This window comes from Lonchura striata, chromosome 3 (assembly GCF_050655825.1).
Source record: "Lonchura striata isolate lonStrDom1 chromosome 3, ASM5065582v1, whole genome shotgun sequence".
NCBI classification, from domain to species: Eukaryota; Metazoa; Chordata; class Aves; order Passeriformes; family Estrildidae; genus Lonchura; species Lonchura striata.
In genome coordinates this window covers 70,094,155-70,118,871 of record NC_140705.1, presented here as the reverse complement: position 1 = coordinate 70,118,871, position 24,717 = coordinate 70,094,155, and the positions used below count along the sequence as shown (strand labels likewise).

The window sequence follows — 24,717 nt, the reverse complement described above, 5'->3', positions numbered from 1 at the left end:
AATCAACTGTTGTGGACCCTAAGTGATGTTTAAATATCTATAATGCATTAGAGCTCTTGATGATTTAAACATGTTTGCATTAATAATACAAGATATTTCAAAGATCAAATTCGAAGATTTAAGTATTTCAGAGCCACCACTGAAGAAGCGAATGGAGGCCAAATAATGCATTCCCACTGACAAAAGGCAAAGTTTTGTAAAAGCACAAGAAATAGAGTAATAAGGCATCAAGCCTAGGCATTTCTATATCCAGCAGGCTGTGAAGCACAATGCCTCTGAATCAAACTCCAAAACGTCTGAGTCTAAGATAGCTAGGTACAGAATCTAGGGGGAAAGTAGCTGAACAAACAATATTAATGAGCTGTGGTCCCTTTTAAAATAAATCCATCAAACTAACTGAGGCTGAATTGTTGGCTTTTCCCCATTTTCAAACATCCTGTGTTTCAGCTGCCTTTCTTTATAGCAACGTAAATATCATGCAGAGTTACCTTCCAACTAAACAAACTTTCTTTACATATTAGTAACACACATATAAAATAAAGTCTAAAGCATCAACATGAACTAATAGAAACAATGATTTCTGTCAGAAAGCTTCAAATCTGCTCGTGTCTCATCGGTGCAGAACTGACCAGAAAATAGTTTACTATTCACGTGAAGAAAAAAAAAAAAAAAAAAAAAAAAGACAAACATAGAAATAGCAGGCTGCAGAGACAGACTACATGCTTTCCTCCCCTGCAGGATAGCTGATATAAGAAAGCCATCTAGTGTTAACTTTCAGAAGTGAAAACTGCGCACAAAAGAGCTCGGGAAAATTTACATGTGCAATTCTCTTTAACTTTGCATGTCTTTTGCATCGTAAAAAAAAAAAAAAACAAAACTAGTTTCCTCTAGAAAAGCCAGGCTGAAAGCAAGTATTCAAACTACCGATGTATTAAAACAATGCAGCACCAAGTACTAAGGTAGTTTACTGACCTACTTCGTGAACCTTAACAGCCATATCTGAGATTTGTCAGCTTCGGTGTTGCCTTTGTCAAGCCTGGGTAACGCTACTTCCCCATCCGCAGGGGCTCGCACAGCGCAGCCGAGCGCTGCCGCCCAGCACAGAAGGGGTGCGAAGCCACGAGCATCAAATCTGAGGCAAAGTTGAGCCGAGCTGCTGCTATTTCACGAACCGAACGTCAAGTTTGGAGAACGGACCCCCGAACAGCTATCAGAGTATTACAAGATAACAAAGAGTGCAAAAGGATGCAGCCTGCGCCTTGTATCCAGCAACCAAAAAAAAAGGAGAGGGATTTAAATCATTTACGAAAACTGCACGAGCTGAAGAGGCTTTTCCTCTGATACCCCAAGCGCTTGGCGGTCCCCGCTGCACCGTGCCCGCTCTGAGCAGCAGCTCTCCCCAGAGATGTCCGATCCGGGCAAACTTACTCCGCAATTGCCATTATTCTTGGAGTGAGGCTCGGAGAGGGGAGCGGGGGGCTCGGGCTGCCGCACCCGCCGGCAGAACCACCCCGCAGGTGACTGGCGACCCGGCGGACGCCCCCGCTGCCCCCGCGGCCATTCTCTACGGGGCGGATCGCATCGCTATTTATAAAGGCGACGTGCGGAGCGAGTCGCCCCGGCCGCCACACGGTGCCCGCCGCGCCGGGGCGAGGACGGGGCGCCGCTGGGGAAGGGGGGCTCGCGCCTCCCCGCCGCTTTCCCACCCGCCTCAGCTCTCCGTCCTCCCGCGGAGCCCGGAGAAACGGAGCCTCCCTTCCAAAGGCACCCGAGGGAAGAGGAAACGGGTCTGCCTCCACAGCACCCCCTTCCCTGAAGTGCTCCCGAGCCCTTCCCGGGAGGGAAGGCACTCGCACGCCCGCGGGGCACGGACGCGGCGGCGGGCGCCGCTCCTTACCTGGTGCTGCCGCGGCCGCCGCTGCTGCCCGCGCTCCGGCTGCTCCGGCCGCGGGACCCCCATGCCCCCCGCGCACTCCGCTGCGCTCCGCTCCCCTCCCGCGGGACGCGCCACCCGCGGGGCGCCGGAGCCTTGCACGGAACCGGGGGCCGTCCGCTGGGGTGCTGCGGGGTGCTGCGGGCTGGCGTGAGCGCCGCTGCTCCTCCTCTCGTTCCCCCGCCACCCCTTCCTGAAGCTCCCCCGCGCTCCGCCCGGCGCTGGGTCTGGAGTGCGGCTCCGCCGCCGGACGGGAGGGCGGGGCGGCGGCGGGAGGGCGGGGGCAGCAGCGACACTCGCACCGCGCCCGCCGGCCCCGCACGCCCCCAGCTCCGCCCGCCCGCCGGCCCCGCCTCCCGCGGCTCCGCCGGCGCGGCCCCGGGGGACCGCCGACTCCGCATTGGCCACCGGCGCTGTCGCGCATCCCAAACCCCGCGCCCCGCCTGACACCGCCTCCCCCGCCGCCTCTCGCCCGCCGCGGCGGGGCGCGGACGGGGATCCCCGGGGCTCCGCGGGGACAGGCGGCCAGCTCGGGATCGGAAGCGAGCAACAGGTGGGGTGAGGGACGCAGCGAGGCAGAGCATGGGAGGCCCCGGGAAGGGCCCTCCCCGGCAGCGAGCCGGTGAGCGCCCGGTCCTTCAGCTGGCCCGGGCCCCCCGGCTGCTGCCGTGCCCAGCCGAGCGTGGCGGAGCTGCGCCGAGGCAGAGCGGCCCGGCATCTGTCCCTGCCCCGCACGGGGCTTCGCTTTCAAGACCCTGGACAACTCCGCCCGGTCTGGCCGCTCTCAGCCCCCACTCTTGCCCCTCTGCCGCCCTCGGGCTCCTGAGGCTCCCGGAGTGGCAAGCCGCGGGGTGACTGGGACTCTGTCAATCTACAGGCTCTGCATTGCCTCAGCGAAAATCCGTCTCAGTGCCTCCGGGCTTGCTGTGTCCGCACGGCTTTAGTGTGTGCTCTTACCCACAGCTTGAAACCGGGGATACCTATACACAAGAAACACATGGCAGTGGAGTTCTCGGAATTGCCCTATGTGCTCTGTCTCCTGCATACACTCATAAGTTTCACGTGGATCAGGAGCATGGAGCTTCTCCTCTGTCTTGTGCAGCCCTGAACAGGTTAGTTTGCCTGCCAAATAAGCCGTGGCTAGATACCCACATTTCCTCCACCTCCCCAGCATGTTCTGATAAGCAAACCAAAGGCTGTTTTCAGAATTTTAATTTCCCTATTTTTACTCTGCAGGCTAGTTCTGCAAAGAACCTTATCTGTAATAATAGGACCCACTTCTACACAGAGGTTGCAAAATAGAAGATGTTATCAGGACTGATGTGGCTGCTCCCATCTGCTACCCCAAAAGACAAGGCTTGCAATACCATTGGAATAAAGTCTACTCCTACAGAACCCTACAGAAACAATCCAGGATTCTTTTATGTTTTTCCAGTCCTCTCTTGCTTTCTTTCCCCTCCACCCATACCCACCTCTCAGGGGTAAGTAACTTTCTGGTTGTACCAGTTCATTCAGCTCTGGCAAGCAGGCTGAATGTTGACATTTACAAATATTCCACTGCCTAAAAAACGTCTCCTCATTGCCTACCTTTTGCTGGAAGCAGAGCAGAAGACTATAGTGGAAAGGAACTGCCACGTGTATGCTAAAGATCCAAAGGCCAAGTTTTGGGTTATTGCATCTAACGGTTCCTTTAATGTACATTTTACATCAAGAAATACAGTCCACAATCCTAAATGCAAGCATAGGTTCATGCAGGCTTATTAGAACATACTTTGAGGTGTCAAGATTAAAAGCACTGGCAAGCATTACATTCATTAGTTAGGGTTTGGATGCTCGCTTGAGTGTTATTGTTTTGGTTGAAATGTTATTTTAGAATCCTATAATTTCTACCCAAAATCACTAGTCCAGTTAGGCAGCAGACTGTCTCTGTACTGACAGGACCACAGAAATAATATTATTATTGCCCTAAAAAAAGCCTCAGAAAATGCACCACAAGTGAAAGGAATGGTGTATTTTTCACTTTGTCCTGTTATAAACAGTGTCCTTCCTGGAAGGCTCATTCTTTTAAAACGGAATGAAATGACAAAATGACAGAAAATATAAATGCAAACAGAGGGAATCGGAAAAGGTGTGAATGTCTACAGAGTATGACAGGCAGGGCTTGTCTCCGATTTCCGTGCTGACTAAGTCCTCAGTACTAGAGGGCTCTGGCTGCTTGTTCCGATGAGTCTCTCTCACTCCGAGGACAGACTCCGCAGCAACTGCTGAATTTTCTCTTCTTGTTGTCATTCCTCTCGCACGCCGCATCTCTGGCGCCGAAAGGAAGCTGGGTGAGCAGAGCACGAAGGGGAGCTGGGCGAGCAGAGCACGAAAGGGAGCTGGTTGAGCAGAGCACGAAGGGGAGCTGGTTGAGCAGGGCCGCCGCTCCCCATCCGCGGCCCGGCCGGAGCCGCCTCCGCCGCCAGGTGTCCCCTGGCAGCCGCGCGGGGGCCGCCCCGGGGCCGCGCTCTCGCTCCGCTTTGCTGAACTCGCCCGCGGAGTGCCTGACCCACCTCGGCTGCGGCTGATTTTCTCCTGCCTGCACCCTCAGTGCAGCTAAAAGGTTCTTTCATAAGCTTGGCTATATTTCATGTGCAAACTTAGGAAGGCGGCAGCACACTGTACTAATAGCTGTAATATTTTGCATGCTAAGAACAATATTTGCATATACTTACTCTGTTTTCTTTTAAAGACTCGTCTTATAAAGCACTTCGGATGCAAATCAGCTTCCTCCAATATTATTTCGGTGTTTCACCTACTATCCTAAAGAACATTATGCTTCAAAAACCTGACATCTTATCTGTAAGTCATGGCATTTCCTTATCCTCTAAAAAACTGCAACTCAGTCCTTACCGACTGCAGTGGTGAGCTTAACTCCTTCCTGCACTTAGGGTGCATTCACCCCTCTGCACACTGTCCTGTCTAAAGGGGCTCCATCTGGATGTGAGAAATGCTTAGGCAGTCTGCTGTGTGGTGCCTCTGAGGCTGACATCCACCATTAAAAAACAGACAAACTGTGGTAATGCTTGTGAATTAAAAAAAAAAAAAAGTATTTCTCAGCTGACAGAATGTACTTCATGATGGAACTGTGATAACTGACTTACTTAACAGGTCTAAACATTTACAGCCAACACTCTAAATGGTGTTTAGGTTGCATTCCCAAAAATAATCATTACCTGTGTCTTGACAAGATCCAGCACACTGATACATATTAGGGTTTTGCTGTTAGGACAGTCTGGAATCTTGCTGTGATCACTGGTTTTGTTTGGTTTGTTTTTTTGGTTTTTTCTCCTTAATTTATTTTTTAACTTTTTTTTTTTCCCCCTCTCTGACTCCTTTTCCTTCTCTCTCACTCTTCTCTCACTCCTCCAGTACCATTCCTTTTGGCTTCCAGGCTACCATCTGTGTACCCTCAGGGAGTCAACAAGAGAAGAACAAGGGCCAGAAACCAGAACACAGGTGAAAAGAGGTAAACAGAAGCTTCTTGTTTCTGTAAAGGAATGTTCAAGCCTCAAAAGCACAAGAGCAAATGGAGCAAGAGGAATCCCTTGCCCAAACTAAAAACTGATAAACCTACAATTGAAATGGATGGAAAAAAAGAGGACACTGACTTTAGATTCAGGTTCTAATTCTTGCAGGATGCATGTATTTACTTGAATTGCCTAGTGAAGGACACTCGCCACAGATTTGGGATAAATCACAGCAGGACAGTTCAGCCTTTGACAATATAGATCCAGAAGGTATTATAATAGCTCAGCTACACAAGTAGCATGCAAGCAGAAATCAAACAGAAGACACCCCACAGACTACATGTTGGGCAGCTCTGATTAAGATGGGTGCCACCTTTTTCCTGCAGTTCTCTTCTCCTGTTCATATTTAACTTCACTTCTCCTGTTGATATTTAACTTCAGAGTACCCAGCTCAGCCACATGTGAAACTAGTCTTCAGACACTGTTAGCACACAAGGAATTGTTCCAACATCGCCTACTAAGTGTTTGTTTCCAGTGACATAAAGACAACTCTAACAAAAAAACTGGACTTCTTCATTCGTTCTTAGGAAAGTGGGTCCAACTGAGATCCTTGGAAGTGGTGTGGGAGGGGGAAAAGACATCCGGTAGCCACATGATGAGGCTTGTTTTGCTGACAGAAGGCAAATAGAAATAGGCAAGCTGAAGAAAGTTTAGGTTTGTTTCCTCAGCCTTGTGCATAAGCCTAGAATCCAGATGAAGTAAGCATGTGCTGAGCACAAGATTTCACTGATACATAAAGATGTCATCTCGCTCACAAATTTTTTTGCTGAGGTTGCTCAGTATTTCCTAATGCAGTTAATAAGGTGAGGTGCTCTATTTGGGAATTCTGGCTAGGTTTTTGGAGCAACTTCAACTCTCTCTGGTCAACCAGAGGAAGGCTGTGAGCAGCAGCAGCAAGGCAGCTCTGGCTTCACAGGCTCCCAGTGATTCACCACGCCATCCACAGGCTGGTCTGAAGGTCAGCGCAGCAGGCAAATCCCCAGACTCCATGTTTCCATAGATCCAGCAGCCCTGGAGCCACACTTGTATAGCCTGGTACATACAAGAACTCCTATTCCAGTAACCACTAAGATTTGGCAGTTTTTTATACCTCAGAATAGGCTGAGTGGATTTTGTTCTTCTAACCCCAAGCTGCCCTTTCATTTGGACATTATATGGGTGAAACCATGTACTCAAACTCTGTAAAGTGCTTATTTTACATGTTGCTGCCAAAGTGCAAGCGGAGTTTACCACAATACTAATATTTCATCCCAGTGGCTTCCCTAAGATACGAGCAATTCAGTGAAACAAAACATCCTCTGTATCCTCTGAAACTAGTTTTGAAAGCTGATGGCAGAAAATACCATTGGTTTTAATTAGCAATATCCTTTTCATGAATTCCCTACTAACCAAAAGAGCATACTATATTTCATCTCACTTCCTTTAGTTTACTTACTACTGCCTCTCTTCTCTGTGGTTTACCAGCAGGAAACCACCAGAGGGGACATATCCAGATAAGATTAAACAACATAATATTATCATCTTTACTATAACCAGGCTGGCAGATTTTTTTGCTAGATGCTGAAATGAGATTCACAGCCATTTTGGCTTCCATTCATTGTGGAAAGAAACCATTCTTATAAGTCCACAATACTTCACTAATTCCTGAACTATTTCACTTGTGACAGGCCATTTTTATTTTATTTTATTTTTCACTGAAATGCACTCCAGACAGAAATCCAGGTTCACCCCAATTGAATGTAATAGGAAGCGGAAGCAGGGTGTCCTGGAAGTGAATGTATCTCCAAAGGTAAGAGTGTTTTAGAGCAAGATAGTTGTGGGCACTGCTCTGCTGAGGAGCTATTGAAAAATCACCAAGTGACTTCTTTCTAGTGGCAGTGGGACAAGAGTGTGCCTGACTCCATACATTTCTACTTCAGCTCACCCCTGAGGGTTTTTCAATGGACACAAAACCTCAAGACTACAGATGAGAAAAAAGAGATGCAGACAGATGCAGGAAAAAAAGATGCTAATCTCATTCTACCTTGGATATTCCCAGTCCGAATTCTTTATGCCTTGTCATGCTGGGTAAAGCATAAACTCCCTGCAGCAGCATGAGTAGAGCTGCATGTGACATTTGCAGCCATTGCATACATCACTTTTCACTGAGACTGGAGCAATATTAACCAATAGCTAACATGGATGGTCACATTTACTTGCAAAATCTCTCAGAGTTTTTTATGGGATCAGTACTCTTCAGCAGTTCTGGAAGAGTGCTGCTGTGGTTTTTATCAGAAACCTTCAGTGTCTTGAAAAGACATCTCTAATCCCTTAGCTGTTTCACAGATACTGAGACCACATTAATTCCCAAGGAATTTCTCCTTCCAGGTAACAGAAAGTTCACCCAGTAAGGGAATCTCATCACTGTAAACAGGTTGCAACATCCAACTGCTGAGGAGGGAGGGGAAAAACTGGAGTAAATTGGCATGACGAGGTGTGTGAATGAAGTCAGCCAGGGAGAAAAGACAGTCTAGGCATCAAAAGACAGGCTGCCTCAGCACATCTCCAGGGCAACTTCTGCTGGCAGCTCTCATAATGTCTGCATCTTAGGTCAAGCAAATTGATAATATACACTAAAATGTCATTATAATTATCACTGAGATCAGTTCTTAATATTACCACTCTTCTTCTTTTTGGGGTTTGTTTTTTGGTTTTTGTTTGTTGTTGTTGGTGGTGGTGGTGGTTGTTTGATTGTTTTGGGTTTTTTGTTTCTTTTTGTTGCTATTAATTTGACAAGCATATCTTCTGGGATTGACATTTTCCAGACTTGGTATTAGCACATGACAAGCCTTGAAACATGAAAGAGAATCAGCAGAGCAATTAAAGCATATAAAGATTATTTTCCACATGGCTGGACCAAAACTTTTGCACTTGATGTAACATCAAAAAAATCTGAAATTAGAAACAAAAAAAAAAAATTAAAAAATACATAGTTCTTAATAGAAAAATGTTCTGAGCTAATTTTTAAAGAAGTTTAAAGGTTTTGGTATTTCTTTGTTAAATTTTCATTTTAAGATGCTATAATGAGATATAGTAGGCTGGGTTGTTTCTCAAATGGAATAAAAGATTATATATATTTAAACTAGGTAGTTCTTTTAATAACTGAGGTAGAGTGAAGAAGAGAAGGCACTATGAAATCACTATTGATCTCACCACACCAAACTAATTTATTTGGGGAAGACTTAAGACGGTGCTGAGAAGTATGGAAAATCCATTGATAGAGAAATTGATCTTTTTTAAGGACATTCTACTTGAAGAAAATTAGTTAATACTTTTTCAATGTTCCATAAAGTCCTAGACTTTAAAGCTCCAAAGGCCCATTTTTGATAATCTGCTCTGACCTCCTGTATATGACATGTCATTGAACTTCTATGAATTAATTTTTGTTTCAGTTATGTGTCTTCTAGAAAAATTTCCAGTCATTATATACATAATGTACACTAAAGGAAAATTCACTGGAGTCCTTGGTACATTGTTTCAATTACTTTCAGTGTTAAAAATGTGTGCTTTATTCCTAGTTTGAACTGTCTACCTTTCAGCTAATGTATCTTGTTATACTTTTGTCCACTATATTGAAAAGTTCATTCACGCTGTGTGCTCAGTGTTGGTACTTACTGACAGTAACTGTGTTACTCCTCAGTCCTTTCTTTTATAAAGGACATAGATACAGCAATGAGAGGTTTCTGCTATGATCTCGTTTTCATTTTCCATAATATGTTTCGTGGTTCTTCTCTGAATTGTTTTCCCTCTGAGCTCGTTCTAAATTCCTGAAATGTAGGAGAATGTAGATGCCATACTGTCAAGAACCCTAGGGAGATGCCTTCTGCAAGCAAGGATCTTTGTTAAGTTTCTATTGAACCATTTCTGTTACTTTCAAATTGTGCCTTTAGAATCTATGCTCCTATTCCATCTCACATCTCCCAGTTCTCATTTTAAAGTATTCCATTTGAAACAGCAGAAAGACAGGAAACAATCATGACTTATTTTGTGGGCCTATTATATAGCATTGTTCTGCTGACCACCATTTGGAATGGTAATACAGAATATTTTAATTCACAGGAGGAATCACAAATCTCAGAGAAGTGATTTGTTTTAGCTCACCAAACTATTTCTAGTGGAATCAAAATGCAAATTCACTTACTTTTGATGGTTCTCACATGGCCCAAAGCTTTATTTAACTCTTTGTCCTTGGTGTCATGTAGGTGATGAAGACTTTCTTGGATCACATACACATGAAACACATTTCACTGGCTAATCTGGCCCACATGAGAGAACCAAAGGTGAATATTCTTGAACATGGGCCTCCTAATAACGTCAGAACTTTTACTTTTGTTCAGTGCTACGACATCCACTGATAGCACTATTTTCTACAGTTTTCTAGCAGAAAACACTTTCTGCCCTTAAAATTCACAAAGGATGCAAACTGAGGATCATAAGAGAATCCATGCTTGCTTTTAATTTGGTGCCAAACACTGCTAGTATCTAACGTACCTACTAGTGGTCTTTGGAGAAGGTACCTGCTTTGCTCACAGCATAAAACAACTGGAAAGAATGATAACTTGGATTTAATTGCTCAAATGCTCGAAGAATCAGGACACACCTTGCACCCACATAGTGTGTCTCCTGGTATTTTTTAATTGATGTGTCTTGTCTTTCATCTACACTACAAGCTGCGGGCTTTTCTTCACAAATTATCTCTTCTTTGTCATCCACAGCTCCATTTTCTTGTTTTGCAGCCTGCTAAATTGGTAACAGTGTAGTAGGAAAGAAAGAGTTTCTGATTCATATATCATGAGTCATCTAACAGTTTGGTGAGGTTTGTTTTTCTGCTATGACTCTGCACCTGGCACTTGGAGTAGTATAACATTACCTTTATGTTTCTTCTGACACTGCATTAAAACTTGTGAATTCATTGAGCACTCTGCTCAGAAATGAACAGGCCACAGAAGAAACCTTGATAATACCTTTTGGCTTCTTTGCGTTTAAGTTGTGATTCAGACCTGATTGTCTGATTGTCAATGACTTATTTGCACTACTCTGGCAGCAAGGCTTGGTGCCCCAGGAGAGCCAGGGCAACGTCAGCATTGCTCAGATGTGTGTTTGCTCTGGGCAGACTCTCTTTGCAGGGGCAGCAACAAGCTTGAGCAGTAGAAATGTGGGGTAGTCAGCCCAAGAGGGAACATTACAGCAGAGCTTTATTGCTGGGTTTGCTGTGTCAGTTTGAGCAGCACTGCTACCCAGGTGGCCACGGTGTGCAAAATGATTCAGCCACTAGGAGACACACACCCTTTGCCAGGCCTGGAAAAGCGGTTTTCTGCGCTGGTTGATCCCATTAGTAGGGCACCACAGGGAAATTATGACAGACACACAAGGCCTTAGCTGAGTCTTGATATTGTCAGTTGTAGCTACTTGATCATTAACTGCTTGGTAATTGAGAAACTTAAGAACAAATCAACTGGTTTGGGTTTTTTCCTTTTTCCCCTCGGTTCTATCATTTGTTACTTCTGTTTTTCCATTTTTTGCTAGAAGCTTATTCAATGTGGATTACTGGATTTGACAGCCTGCCACTGTGGACATTGGATAACTGGAACAGACAGACAACCACATAACCTTGCTCTTTCGGTGTAATTTAAAGCTCACTGATGTTGTAAAAATCTTTTCATTTTCCTCAGTGCATTTTCTACTGGAGGCTTACACCAAAAGTCTGATAGATAGAAAAGGAAAGAGAGGTAAGGTACTCAGCTTTCACAGCTCTTCCTCTTTGCATAAAAAAATGTCACACTGGTTGAGAACTTGGGCACATTTACAAATCACCATGGATTTGATGTAAACCTGGGGAGGCTGTCTGCGTGCCAGCACAGGAGCTATGCCAGCCAGGCAGTGCAGGGCAATACCTACCTGAGGGTTAGGTCTGTGCAGTCTGGCAGAGTGACAATCACAGAGCTGTGGTGCTTTCAGGGCACAAACATCCATGCAGGGCTGTATTTAGTCAAATGCATTTCTTAGTACAAACTTGGTCAAAAGCCTGTCTTTGCATAGTGCCTCAGGATAAAGCAAACATCTCCATCCCACTTTTTTCATGGTTTTTCTGCTTTTACTTAATTTTACAAGTCCAATGCTGACAAAATAAAAAGGTCATTCATCCATTAAATAGATCTGTGAAATGGTAGCATTCACCATGGCGTTTTGCCTGTTTGACTGGTTGGTTGATAATGTAATTACTTTCAGCAGAATGGCCAAAAATGAGCAGGCATGTGGATTGAGTCTCCAGTTTTTCACAGACTTGGTAAATGAAGTAATGATACTCAGGTAATCTCCTAATTATTGTTGCTTTGAGAGTTTGGTATTTTGGTAGATACTATCTTCTAAATTTTGTTGAGCAAGAATGACTGTATTAGGAGACTTCCTCTGGCCTACTTTCCTTTTTACACACACAGGGATATTCTGGCTACTCAGAATATCTCCCTCAGTACAGTGAACTGTACTGCCTCCCACCTGTCAAAACAATGTCACTCCATGGTGACTTACAGAAAAGCTGTAAATTGGCTTTTGTTTTTGCACTGTGCTTTTCACTTTTCCCCAAACAGGAACTCTCACCTCATTTTGCATCTGCTCTTACTGTGGATGGAACCAAGCCCAGATACTGCAGGTGATCACCCACTCTCTGCTTCAGATTACCCTAACTTGAGAAGGGTTGGGAAAGGAAGTTCTGAAGGACCACTGCACCACTCAGTAAAGGAACAAAGACAAAAACAAAGAATTAAAAAAAAAAAAAAGGAAAATGCATGTTAGTCTGGTTATTTATTTTGGCAGCCAAAAGCTAATTTTAATTACACCTAATGCCTCATGAAGTGCTGTCTTACAGCCAGTTCAAACAGGCCACTGTTGAAATAATGAAGACATAGTAACATGAGATAATGCTTCTGTGCATACTCCTAAATCTGTCCTGAGGACATCCATCTTTTCTCATGCAAACTGAGGCCCACTCTAGTTAAGTACTAAATATGGCAAACCAGGTTTAGCTCTGCCGTCTCTGGCTACCTACATGAGGACAGTTCCTTTTACTGGATGCCATGTGGCAGCTCAGGTGCCAACCTGCCTTGCACTGGTGAAGGAAAGCCAGGAGTATAGACGAAGACAAAAGTAGACTTAGTGGAATGAGGCCTTCTTGCAGAATGGCTTAGCAAACCCCAGCATAGGAGATGTTAATTCCACAGTCTGCCCTAGCTGTGTGGACTAGTCAGAGTCTTGTGTTTTCCAACAGAAACATACAAAACATGCTTGCCTTCCCTTGTGCTCTGGAAGTTATTACTTAGCTGGCAATGTTTCTCTTTAAATATCACAGTTAGTCCATCCCAGACCCATTCCCTGTAGAACTAGCAGCAAAGCTCCTACCACCTCTGGTGGGAATACAATCAAGCACAGGGCAGAGGTAATGTTTTGAATCTTGAATGATCCCAAAATAAAATGTTTTATTTACATATTATGGTCTTCTTTTAAATGACTACACACATATCTTGCCTGAAGTTGAAGCACAAGAAATCAACGACCAATAGATGATACCCAGGAGCCTCACATACCCAACAGTGCTCTACTGTTGGGTTACAATGCACTAGCAAAGGAGAAGAGTTCTTTTTGTGAAACTATTTAATTAGGAAACCAGAAATACTTCTAGAAAAGTAAAGAGTACTATAAAAGGAAAATGGAATAAGTTTTATCCTGTGTAAAAATAGGAACTTCAGTTCCACCCCATTCATAAATAGGATTACCAGCATTATTAGTTATTATAATAGTATTTAAATGTTTTCTTGGATTTACTTTCACAATTATTCTATACGGAGTTGGAACATGTTCTCCCTATTTTACAGATGGAAATAGCAACAGAAGATAAGGACATATTCAAAGTGAAATTAAATCCCTGACACAGGTGAGAAATGAATGCAGGTCTCCAGTGCCTCACCCTGCTTCCTCCCTCTCTGAGGCTGCAGCATTGGGATTCAGCAGGGGCTGTACAGAGGACAGGGCTTGGCCCAGTAAGCTGCAGAAAGCTGCAGAGCCATGATGCTCTACCCAGTGAAGCTTCCTATGGGTCTAGGCATCATACCAGCTCTGTGCTGCCTTTTTAAAATGCATGTTGTTTTCAGTACCTAAAATAGTTTCCTGGCAATTTCTATTTCTATCATAGTGCATCTGTGTGAGCAACCTCCCACAACTCTCTGCTAGCCTCACATCTGTAGGCTTTGGACACTGGAAGATCAGCCAGCACTGAGGAACCTCAAGGTGATGTAAAACCAACATGTGTTGTTTCTCTAATAGTACCTAAGTTTTACACCTGACAACAGGTTTCACTACTATAAGATCCCATACAGAATGATTTGGAAAGGCAAGGAGCGGTGACAGAGTTGTTCTAGAGGACAGGATGTGCTGTTGAAACAACAGACAAGACTATCAGAAAATCAAAGGGGAACAGAGAAATGAGAATGGGGAGTGAACAGAATTAAGTGTACTGAGTGAGCCTGAAACAAGTTTACGTAAGGCTTGACGGTGACACACTTCTTCATATTTAATGTTATGTTAGTATATGTAAGGTAAAATTATATATTATTATTATGACTTGGGGGCATCAAAATCACATCCATCACGCTCTAGAAGTAAGAATGCTACTGTCTGGAAACATCACCTAAAATTAACAAGTCAGTTAAACTGCTTTAGCATAGGCAAACAGGTCAATCTGCTTTGAATTTGTTAAGCAGTAATGCTTTGAAATGGCTGTGGTTGATGCTTTTAAGAGTGATTCACAGATATGCTTTAGAAGCTATGCCTGAATTGAGAAAGAAAAGGGAACTGCATATTAAATATATTCCAAAAGAGAGAGCACACCCAAATTTAGCTTCAAGTTTTCTTTTTTGGTCATCTGGCAGCAATGGGAAGCTACGGTGGGTACAATCATCTCATGTAGCTTAAGCTGCCCAAAAAAGGAAAAGAAAAGTTAAGAAAAAGCTATGCACTGTATTTTGTCTCTAAAATATTTACAGGCAAAGCACTAATATCTAGCCATCTGCTATGCTGCATCTGATGGTTCCTCCAGGTAAATAAAATATTTGTTCAATGAACTCAAAAAAAGTTGACTCAAACCCTTGAGCAACTCTGAATTTCCTGAGATGAACATTGTCTCTTTTGCCAGGAGGCTGCAAGGGGTGCAGAACAATGTGTGCTACATTTTGTTAAATAAGCCACACAACCAGCACTGTGGAAAGAGGAAGATGTACAAAAAAAATTGTGGATGCAAGCTTATCAAAACTTGTTATTTCAGCAGCTCTCAGCATGAAGGAATGTACTTTACTGCAAAAGATATTTATACTAGGACTACTAATTTATCCTCTTTTTATGGTACCTTATGCAGGTTCATAAACTGCAGTTTACTCTGATTTTTTTAATATTAATAGCAATGAATAAGCATGGATGTATTTGTGTCAGTGTGTGTGTGTGTTGTCAATTATTTGATTTGAAAATTTCAAGAGCAGAGACCTACTAATTAATGCAGAAACCATTTCCAAACTACTGAAATTAGAGTTCAAAAGGACAACTCAGATGAGAGAACATTAAAATACTTTCCTTGGAGTGCCTGTCAGAACAGGGAAGTGAGCACCAGGATTCCTCATCTGCATCATGGTTAAGGCATCATCCATCCACTCTCCCAGACTGCACAAGGGGGAGGATGCCAACCCACCTCGCAGCACTGGCAGCTTTCTGCTCCTCAAACAAAGCCACAAAAGCCATGTTGATGCCAATGGTTGGCATCAGGGGAAAATCAAGCAACCCCAGTCTGCTAGACAAGATAACAGGACAAGTGGAAGATGTGGAAAGCATTGCTAAAATGGTTGGGAATGCTCAACGTGAAGAAACTGGTTAATTATTGACATAAGGCTTAATTGTCCTGTCATTCCGGTGTTATGACAGCATAACTCTGCTGACTATGAAAGAGTTGCTTCTGATTCACACTGAACTAAGCTGAGTGGGAATCATGATGATAGCCATGAGAAAGTCTGAGCTTGATGCTGAGCTTGGTACATCTCCATGTATCTGAGTCATGAACTGGCATGAGAATATGAACTTGAGGATTCTTGACTCTTCCTCACCCACTCTTCTGACTAGACAAACCAAGCCAGTACTCAAATTGCTCTCTGCAGCATGATCACCTGAACCCTTTCTGAGAATATTTGTGATAGAAGTCACATTTTTTTTAAATTTAAGTCTGCCAATTTTCTTTGTTTTCTATAGTGCAGAACCAAGGCCAAGGCCAGTCAGTTGCTTCATCTGTCTCTTGCTCTCGGTGCCACCCTTGTACCAACATCAGTGTTGGGCAAGCATGTGCAAGTGACCCAGCAGATCGTATTTTCAGGTGAGGCACTTTTCAGCTCCATCTGTTCTCCCATCTGACTCATCATAAATCATATCAATGTTCATGTCACCACAAAGGAGGCAACAGCAGGCACAGGTGGTTAGTGGGGGTTATGGGACGGAACATGACCCCATGGCATCACAAATGGCAGCACAAATGGCATCACTGGCATCACAGTTTATTTTAGATTAAAGGAACCATTTAAAGTGACATGCTTAGTGAAATGTAAAACTTTTTGTGTTATGTTTTGTTTTTTTTTTTTTTTTAGCTTTTGAGAGAATGTTTATGGCTATAGTTTTACTAGTGTCCTAGAGACACAAAGGAATTCTGGCCTTTAGAAGTTCCATGGCAAGGGTGTTTCCTCCTCTCCCCTCTAGGACAGTTGCTTGCATTGAGCAGCAATAATACATACAAATTCATAGGGCTAGTCAGCCAGAAAGTACCAAATTCTATACCTACTGCAAAAATCTGAACTGAATCTTGTATTTTATAAAGGACTTTTCTGCAGGAATTTAATATGAACTATTTTAGTCCTCTTTGTCTCTCAATCAACACCACACATTAAGTAACACCTACAACAAATGCAGTTTCAACTGAAAATTAGTGTGCACTGAATGCATCACATATAAAGACAACTAAGATTTTAATTTCAGCTTTTAAAAGGCAGAAATGCTATGGTTTGTTTATCTTGGCATTGCAGGCACATTCTGAGGCAAATAACTCAACCCAAGGATTTCCAAGAGCCAGCTCTTATCTAGACGACATGAAATGGAAGTGTTAATAGCACCAATGTACAGGTGTCAGTGTCACTGCAATAATTGCACTACAAGGCAGAGACTGACACTTTCATAAAAGATAGTGTCAAAACAGTAGAAATCAGGGCTGTGAAATTTTCTTCACTCATGAGAAAGGTCTAAAACAGGTATTCAAATGTTCAGCTGGAATTTGCAACTACATTTAAGATGACAATTAAAACTGACCTCTTTTACTGAAAAAAAAATGGAATTTTCATGTCATCATCATCATGACAGAAATAAAGGAAGTAAGTGCAGTAGGCTTATCCAGGTGAGAGGTGCTCATGGGCTGTGAGACACCAGTTCCAATGGAGGTGAGGCTCTTTCTCACTATGGAACAAAGAGATTTCCGATGTTTCAGGTGGAATTACTTGGAGACCAACATTTTTTGTAGTAAAAAAAGTAAAATAAATGTATCAGTGGTTGCAGAAGAGAAACATTCACATTTCTATGTAAAATGCAATCTTATCAAAATGGTGTCTGTAACTCTAAGGAGTTGCTCTTTGTTTCTTTTTTTGTTTGCTTGTTTTCCTTTTTAACCTTATTTCTTCTGATCAGGATTGAACAGAATGTTTAGTATTTTTGTCTGCCATCAGTAGGTTTTCCATGAAGAATTTTTAGTTTGTTTTGTGTGACAGCAAAGAAATTGATTACTCTTTACTTAAAATAAGTAGGTAGAAATTAGGATCTTAGCCTAATTTGAAGTCAAAAGTAATTATGTGTGATTATCTGACCTTCTCAAGTCAAAATGGACATGATGGACCAAGACAGATGATTCGTCTGATCATTTCCCTTGACCTTTGATGCAAATGTTGATTTCTTCATGAGAGACTTTTGGATTCAACTCTTTCGTCTCTGCAAATTAGAATTCATAAACAATTAATTTTCTTCAATATAGAGAAATAAATCCTGGTGCAGATGAGATTATCATACATAACCAAGAGATAAAAAAGTGGACATGTTCTAACTCTGCAAACACAGCTGCTGAGAGCATAGAGATTAACTTTACATTGCCTGCTTAATTCTGCTCTCTATGGTAGCAAGCTGTGATGGTATTACAAGAGATTGTGGGCATGGAATACAAGCCCAGGGAGCATTTTGTAAGGCCAGATTTTGTGTCTGTGCTCTGGTAACTGTGCTGTTCACACAGAGTTGCCAAGAGATGTCATGATGAGGCAAGCAGATTTGAGTAGATGAGGAAGCAACTTGTGAGAATAAGGAGAAAAAAGGGGGAAAAAGAGGAAAATAAAGGGGAACAGTGGGAGAGAAAGGTTGAACAGATGCACATTTGTGTCTCAGAGCAGTACAGCATGATGAAATGGCATCACTTCAACATCCACATGGTCATGGCCCACACCTGCCCTTGCTTCCCCCTGCAGCTGCTGGGTGACTAAGGGCCTCTTTCTTAATAGCCTTTTATTCCCCCCTTAGTTCCTTGAGTTATGAAGGTTGGAGATACACAGCAGTTACAGGCCCAAGTCCCTACTTAATGTAAAAACACTGACTTGTGGTATACCAGCATGAAGAAATTCTTGCCTTCAAAGCACTTTGAAAAATTCTTTGCAGCTAGGCATCCACCTACAAAGTCTGTTTATACTACAAAAACTTCAGCACATTTGCAAAGTCCCTAAGTCACTGATACAAGTCATTAGTGTGCCACTCTATGTACATCACCACCCAGAAACACTATCAAAAGTATAAACTAAATATCTGAGGGAGGTTGCTTTCCTCATTAGTCAGGCAGATGACTTTTTTTCATGTATGTCTTTGGCTGGACGTTCAGAAAAATGCAGATAACCCTCACCCCATCACTGTTCTTTCTAGCTGAAGATCACCTGTGGAAAAAATAGCTCTCTCATTTAAGAGTCTAAAAGACTTAGACCACTGTCAAAAATTGAGGGAATCCTGTTGTAGGCTAATTCAGTGGGATTTGAACTAATGAGACATCCATTTTAATTCAAATTTCACCTGTGCAATTAAAGGAATCAGTGCACAGAACTTTGATTAGTGCAGAAATGAGGGATCAGCAGCAGTGCAGTGTGTTTTGCAGGTACCAAAGGCCATTCTGGCCTCTGCAGTAGGGAACAGATTGATGCTTTGTGTGAAGGTGACACCTTCAAAAGCAGCAAATAGAGAACTGCAACTCCTTACTCCCCTGACCTGGCTCTGTTACTGCACTGCTGAAATAGGATTTATTTCTGGATGTATTTCTAAACTAAGAAGTTGCTCTTACATTTGAATATATATTAGAAAAAAAAGCTGTGAATGGAAAAAAACTCCCTAATTTGCCCCCACATTTCAAATGACCACTAGATTAGCTTCCAAGGATGCAATTAAATTTCAGCTCATTCTTTCTTATAGCCAAAAATTCAGTCCTGAGGTTTATTTGAATTTAATATTTTTTTCTCAGCTCTGAATATTGCTCAACATAATTTTGCAGATTAAAAAAATGCTGCAAACACTAGGTTCAGTTTCAAAAAAGAAAAAAAAACCCCTCAACTGGCAGGGATTTTCATATCTCAGAGTGCAAGCAGATATTCTGTTATTCAGTATATTTATATTTGGGATTGTCTGATTTTGCATATCTCAGCACTTCATAAGGATTAATCAATTTTTCTTTGCTAAACCAAATGATGTATCCTAGTTGCCTTGGACCTGTGTGTTCAAATTATCCCTAAGAGCAGTTTCTGCCTTCCTTCTCATTTGTTGCTTTCTGTGCCTCAGCCAGTGCACAATTTCAGCAGGTTCTAATTGCTGTAAACAAGTTAACCCTCTGTCAACACTCCTATGAGACAGGGCAGATTTCTTATGAACAGCCACAGAGACAGTGACAACAACATCAGAGAGACCATCTGTGGCCAAGGCAAGAGTTACTTTGTCTTTCTTGGATCTTGGTCCAGTATTTTATCCACAGAACTTTCCTACCCAGTAAATAATCAGCACAGCAGTGAAGTGTGGAGAGAGAACAGTGTAAGCTAGCCTCCCTGTGCTGACTGTACCAGCACCTCTCAGTCAAAGGAGAATGGTAGGCATGACCATACAGGCTTACAGATTCTTTTATCACAGCCCCAGAGCAATGAAACTCTGTATTTTTGTTGCTGCATGCCTACATGAAGCTCTGTCCTAAATAAACTGGTAGTGTCAATCCAATACAAAGTAGAGAAGTGGTCAAGATGCAGAAACTCCTGTCACAACTGATGCTCCCTGTTACTGTCAAATGACCACTTAAGAGGACAGGGGTGAATAGATAATTGGAAAGTGGGGACCAAAACCAAAGTGCCTGGATAGAACATAGAAGCGAAGCCTGCACCTATGTGGCGTGTCACAGCTTTCTGTGCAAAAATAAAAGATCACTATCCTAGGAAGATAGGAAGACTAGGAAGCTCTAGTATGAAGTTCACCCCACCAGAAGGAGAATTGAAGAATTAAAATAAACAAACCAAAGAAAACAAATCAAAGCCAGTGAGTGACAAAGCTGAGTGAGGTTCCCAAGAGAGCTGCATGCAATGATAGTTAGGCACCAACAATGGAAAAAATAATTAATTCCTTAAAAATCATTAGTAAACAAATATTCCTTGACTCATATAGTGCTGCTGTCAAGACCTCTGCATAGAAAATAGCCCACTGATTTGCACACAGCTGAACAGTCACCATTTTGTCTTCCTCCAAGTAGATTATTCCGAACCTGAGCACAAATCTTGAGCCCTACAGCTTCAACCTCTTTCCCCTCTGAGATGCATGCTTTGATTTCTCATACCCATGCTAGTTTATGGTCTCTGCCTTTCCTTCCTTCTAAGCTTTGGCTTTTTTCAAATAATGTAGAAGAGGCATCATCTCTAGCAGAAAAATCTTTAGCTGTCTCATTCATTCCAAACCATTCCAAATGGTTAGCAATAGTTAAATCAGGATGATACTCATTGACCTCAAAGAAGTTATGACGTATACCAGTTAAAATGCAGTCCTGCTTCTAGACTATCAAATAGTTTCCAAATCAACATGTCATTTAACATTTCTTACTCAGATCAAATATTTGATCTACTCTGTCGTGATCTGGAGGATTGCAACAGTAGAATAATTATTGTGATTTTCATACAGCAATGCCCAAGGGCCTCTTGTCAGAATCAGAATCCTATTCTTTTTAGTGTTTTTAAATGTACAAGAAAATGAAATGGGTCAGGAAAAGCTTACAATCAAATGAGTAGGCAACACCATTGGGCTTGTCCAAACAAGGGAACTGGGAAGCTTACCAACAGTTCATGCTAAGTTGGAAACACCATTCCAGTCAGTAAAATAGAATGGAGTAGGAAAACCTGCCAGCTCTTTAAGGAATCATATGCACTTACCCAAAAAGCATAACTTAACATTCCAACTCAACTTATTGAGTGGAAAACTCATGTCTAAAAAAGATAAATTTGGATCTTTGTTCTTCCTAGGATTGTCCATTAAGTTTCTTATGAAAAATGCTATAGTGAAATGTTTGTAGCTTCAGACAGGAAGTCTTGTTGGTATGAAACATGAGAAACTTTTAAAAGGCAAGTATCTGGATGAGAGACACAGAGATTAAAGAACTTGGCCTATTATCTGTCAGCTTCCCCTGGCATGGTCAAAGTACCCACTGATACACAGCCCAAAACACATTGACCCTCTTTTTAAAGGTGTAAGTTAGAAGGTGCAAACAGTATCAAGAAAATCTAGCACAAAATGGTAATTATTTTTCAGGTACTTTTCCCTGGATTCTAGGATCATCAGATACCTCTGTAGCATATCCTCATGACACAATAAAGCAAGCAGCTGATGTTTCTATACTTAATTTTGCGCATATATGTAGCTTGATTTATATACAGGGAAAACAAGATCATTAAGAATAAAAAGAATTGAGCACAAGGGCAACAAGAAGGAATGACAAACTCACCTGACAGAGTGTTTTCCTCTCCTTACAATCCTTACCATATGCATGAGACTTATAAACTTGAGGATAAAATAAAACTAAGGGTGCAAAGAGACAGGCTACTGAAAAGAAGAGGAAGAAGACTTAGATCTTTATCTTAGCCTTTGCAACCAAAGGGCACAGAATCAATGATCTTATGTGTTATTTTTCATTTTCAAATGAATTTGCATTATTGCACTCTAATTATAACCTTCAGGGAAGACAATAGTGCAGTGTGGTTACAACAAAGGTTTTGCACAATTTGTTTCAACAGTTTCTTCATAACAGTAGATAAAACTACAGTCTACTTACTGCTTGCAACTGCTTGAAATGACTCTACCTATGATATGTTTGATAGATTTGGGGTGTGAGTGCTTTGTTCCACAGTCTGCTTAAAGGTGAGTAAGTAATGTCTAAATGAATGAGACATAGGTTCATCAGGTAATTTCAATATATGCCTCACTTTAAGTTAGGTACCTGATTTAGACTGGGGCCTCTTGAAAGCATTTTTCCTGTCACCTGCTTGCTAGAGAAAATTCAGCAGAAGGACTGTGAAAATTTTAGGGAATTTTCTGTTCATAGCAGATGAACTTTGCTATCTTACTCAGTTGCAGAGATAGAGAAGGGTCTTGGGACAAGAGTTTCAGGGGTAACATTCACCTCCTTTAACTGTAGAGGACTGCAGTGTAGATAGGTACACCTCAACTATCCCCCAATGTCTCTCTCAGTTAATGGAAAAAGAGGTTTTGTAAGTGCAGTTCTGAACAGTCTCATCCCAAGACAGATAGTAGGACAGAGAATGTCAGTTATGACCTTTAGGCTCCTCTTTCACTCCACTTATAAAGTAGGTTATCCCAAAGGCAGCCACCTACACTGCAGCTGTCTAACATTAGGTGAAATTAGACCCTCTCTTTCTCCCAGGAGGAGACTATTAGACAAAGACCTGGAATCACATTTGTATTTTCCTTGAAATAGCTTCAGATCCTAACTTTTGCCTCTAGTCATCCATCCTACTTAGGATCCTCCTTCCTGATCCTATGTCATTAAAGATCCCAAAATGTGAGCATGACATTGGCAATGTGTACTTGCCCATGCTTTCTTTTATGACAGTGACACTACAAACTGCAGCAGCTAAGACCAGATGTGTCCTCAGGGTTCACTCAGCTGCAAGAAAACTTGGTAAATTGGTAAACTTAGTTAAAAAAACCAAACTTGGTAAAACATTTAGAAACAAAATGTCTGTCAAATCCAATGAAGTGCAGCATCACTTGTCTGGATCTATGTTCTTCAGCACCAAAAATACAACCCTGTCAATAAGTAAATAAACAAATAAATGGCCAATTGATTCCTATGTGATTTATTCCTACTTAAATTCAAAGCATTTATAGAAGTATCTATTGTATTTTGAGTACATTGTATCCTGGGCATTCAATTTGCTCAATTTGGTCAAACAGCACACTTTCCTTCTGAGATATGAGTCACATCCTAGATGAAGTAACACTTAATCTAGAGCTGAAAGAAAACTAAAATCCAGCCTTTGTGGGATTCAGTACTGCTTTTAAAATGCACAGTTATCAACTTGGAAGGTAAAATTCTGACTGGCCAAAGACTTCTTAACTGTAAGGTGGGCATCTATGTCCAGAGGTATCAATAGGATTGTGCACAATGCCTGATGCTAACAGGGGGTATGAATCTTGTCAGATTGTTTCTTAGATACTCAACCCCACAAGGTTCTGGACATTCTTGCCCTAGTCTAAAATCAAGAAACTCTTCATGTCATCTACCCTTTTTACTTAAAGAACCAATAAGTAAAAAAAAAAAAAAATCTGTTATTCAAGGTATAGTATTATATGCTGTGTAGTCAAAGAGTAGCTTAAAGCCCATCCTTTATATGGTAACTATTCCTCCTGCAGAACTAAAACTGAACTGTATGAAACTCAGGTGAATAAATGAGTTCCTAGCAAAATGAACTATGTTCAACAATGTTGGTTTTTTTTCCCAGAAGAAAGTATTAAGCAAGGGAATTGCATCAAGAATGTGTACTTCAAAAAACACACTCTGGTATTCTTTCTGTATTGAGTGAAATTACCATTCTATTCAGCACTCTGATGAGTGTTTTATGCCCTAGCTGAACCAACTTTGTTAAAGTAAAGACTTTTTTACAGACAACTTATTTTTCTCCTGCCTTGGTGGGAATATTAAGTTGCATCCTGCCAATTTTAACATACCTCAGCAGCCTCATCCTGTGCAAAATACATGATAATACACAGGTGCACAAAATTATGGATGGTGACTGTTTTAAAAAAAAGAGGTCAAATGCGGTCATGGGAATTTCCTTTAAAACTATATAAGGCATCAGCCATATGCTGTCTTTTGTGAAAATTTTATGATAATCAGATTTTTTCCCATGCCTAAAAAAGTCTACAGAGAGCAGGAAACATCATGTTCTTTTAGTGCTGAGTGTGATGTTACTAGCAATTTGGTGAATTAAGACTGATTTGTCAGTTGTATATAATTTCAACAGCTATTCCCTTGGTCTAAATCTGGAGCTGGCACTTCCTACAAACTGCAAGTATCCTCAGCTCCCCTTTGCATTCTTAGAGCTATCAAGAGTGGGATTCACCAGACCTTACGGCATCTGTCAACATACATTTACAACTGAGCTAAGCTAAGCTAGGATCTCTTCATAAGCTTTGGAGAGAAATGGATAGTTTTAGGGAATGAGTCATCCAAGCAGTTTTGGATCCATGAAAGGAAAACACTTCTTTGACTTAAAAGAGAAGTTAAGGTCACTAACTCAGAGATGCTCCTTCCTAGCATGATTTATGAACTACACCTATTGATTTCTCATAGCCCAGCAGAAGTTGAGATTGATTCCCTAGAAGATGGAATTTACCTTCCTACAGACACATGTAAAGTGATGTAGATTTAAAGATGACAAGCATCTAATATATATGACTAATGGCAAACTAATCCCTGACAAATCAGTGAAAGTAACTAAAAATGAAGCTATAAAAGAAGGTCAGAAAAGGTTTTCATTTTGCTACCTACTA

General features: G+C 41.9%; 1 protein-coding gene and 1 long non-coding RNA gene across 12 annotated transcripts in view; one reads left to right on the top strand and one right to left on the bottom strand.

The window, feature by feature from the left end:
- The window catches only part of SIPA1L2 (signal induced proliferation associated 1 like 2), a 129,863-nt gene extending 127,704 nt beyond the window's left edge, over positions 1–2,159 (bottom strand). For 4 of the 7 annotated variants that reach the window (XM_021527120.4, XM_085576789.1, XM_085576792.1 and 1 more), the window contains exon 1: positions 1,898–2,159. The gene's annotated coding sequence lies outside the window, so the exon portion shown is untranslated. Of the gene's footprint in view, positions 1–1,428; positions 1,451–1,897 lie in introns of those variants that run through there. The other 3 variants (XM_085576791.1, XM_021527122.4, XM_085576790.1) reach the window with 2 other exon arrangements.
- Positions 2,160–2,319: 160 nt separating this feature from the next.
- On the top strand, positions 2,320–9,214 carry LOC110468929 (uncharacterized). Of its 5 annotated transcripts, none has more exons than XR_014954302.1 (5): positions 2,322–2,486; positions 2,811–3,045; positions 3,170–4,263; positions 4,665–4,774; positions 5,345–9,214. It is a non-coding gene; the product is annotated as an uncharacterized LOC110468929 (long non-coding RNA). The 5 variants fall into 5 exon arrangements; XR_013339710.2 differs by having other exon boundaries at positions 2,333–2,486; positions 3,170–3,414; XR_002465167.4 differs by having other exon boundaries at positions 2,336–2,486; positions 2,897–3,045; positions 3,170–3,414.
- Positions 9,215–24,717: the final 15,503 nt, after the last annotated feature.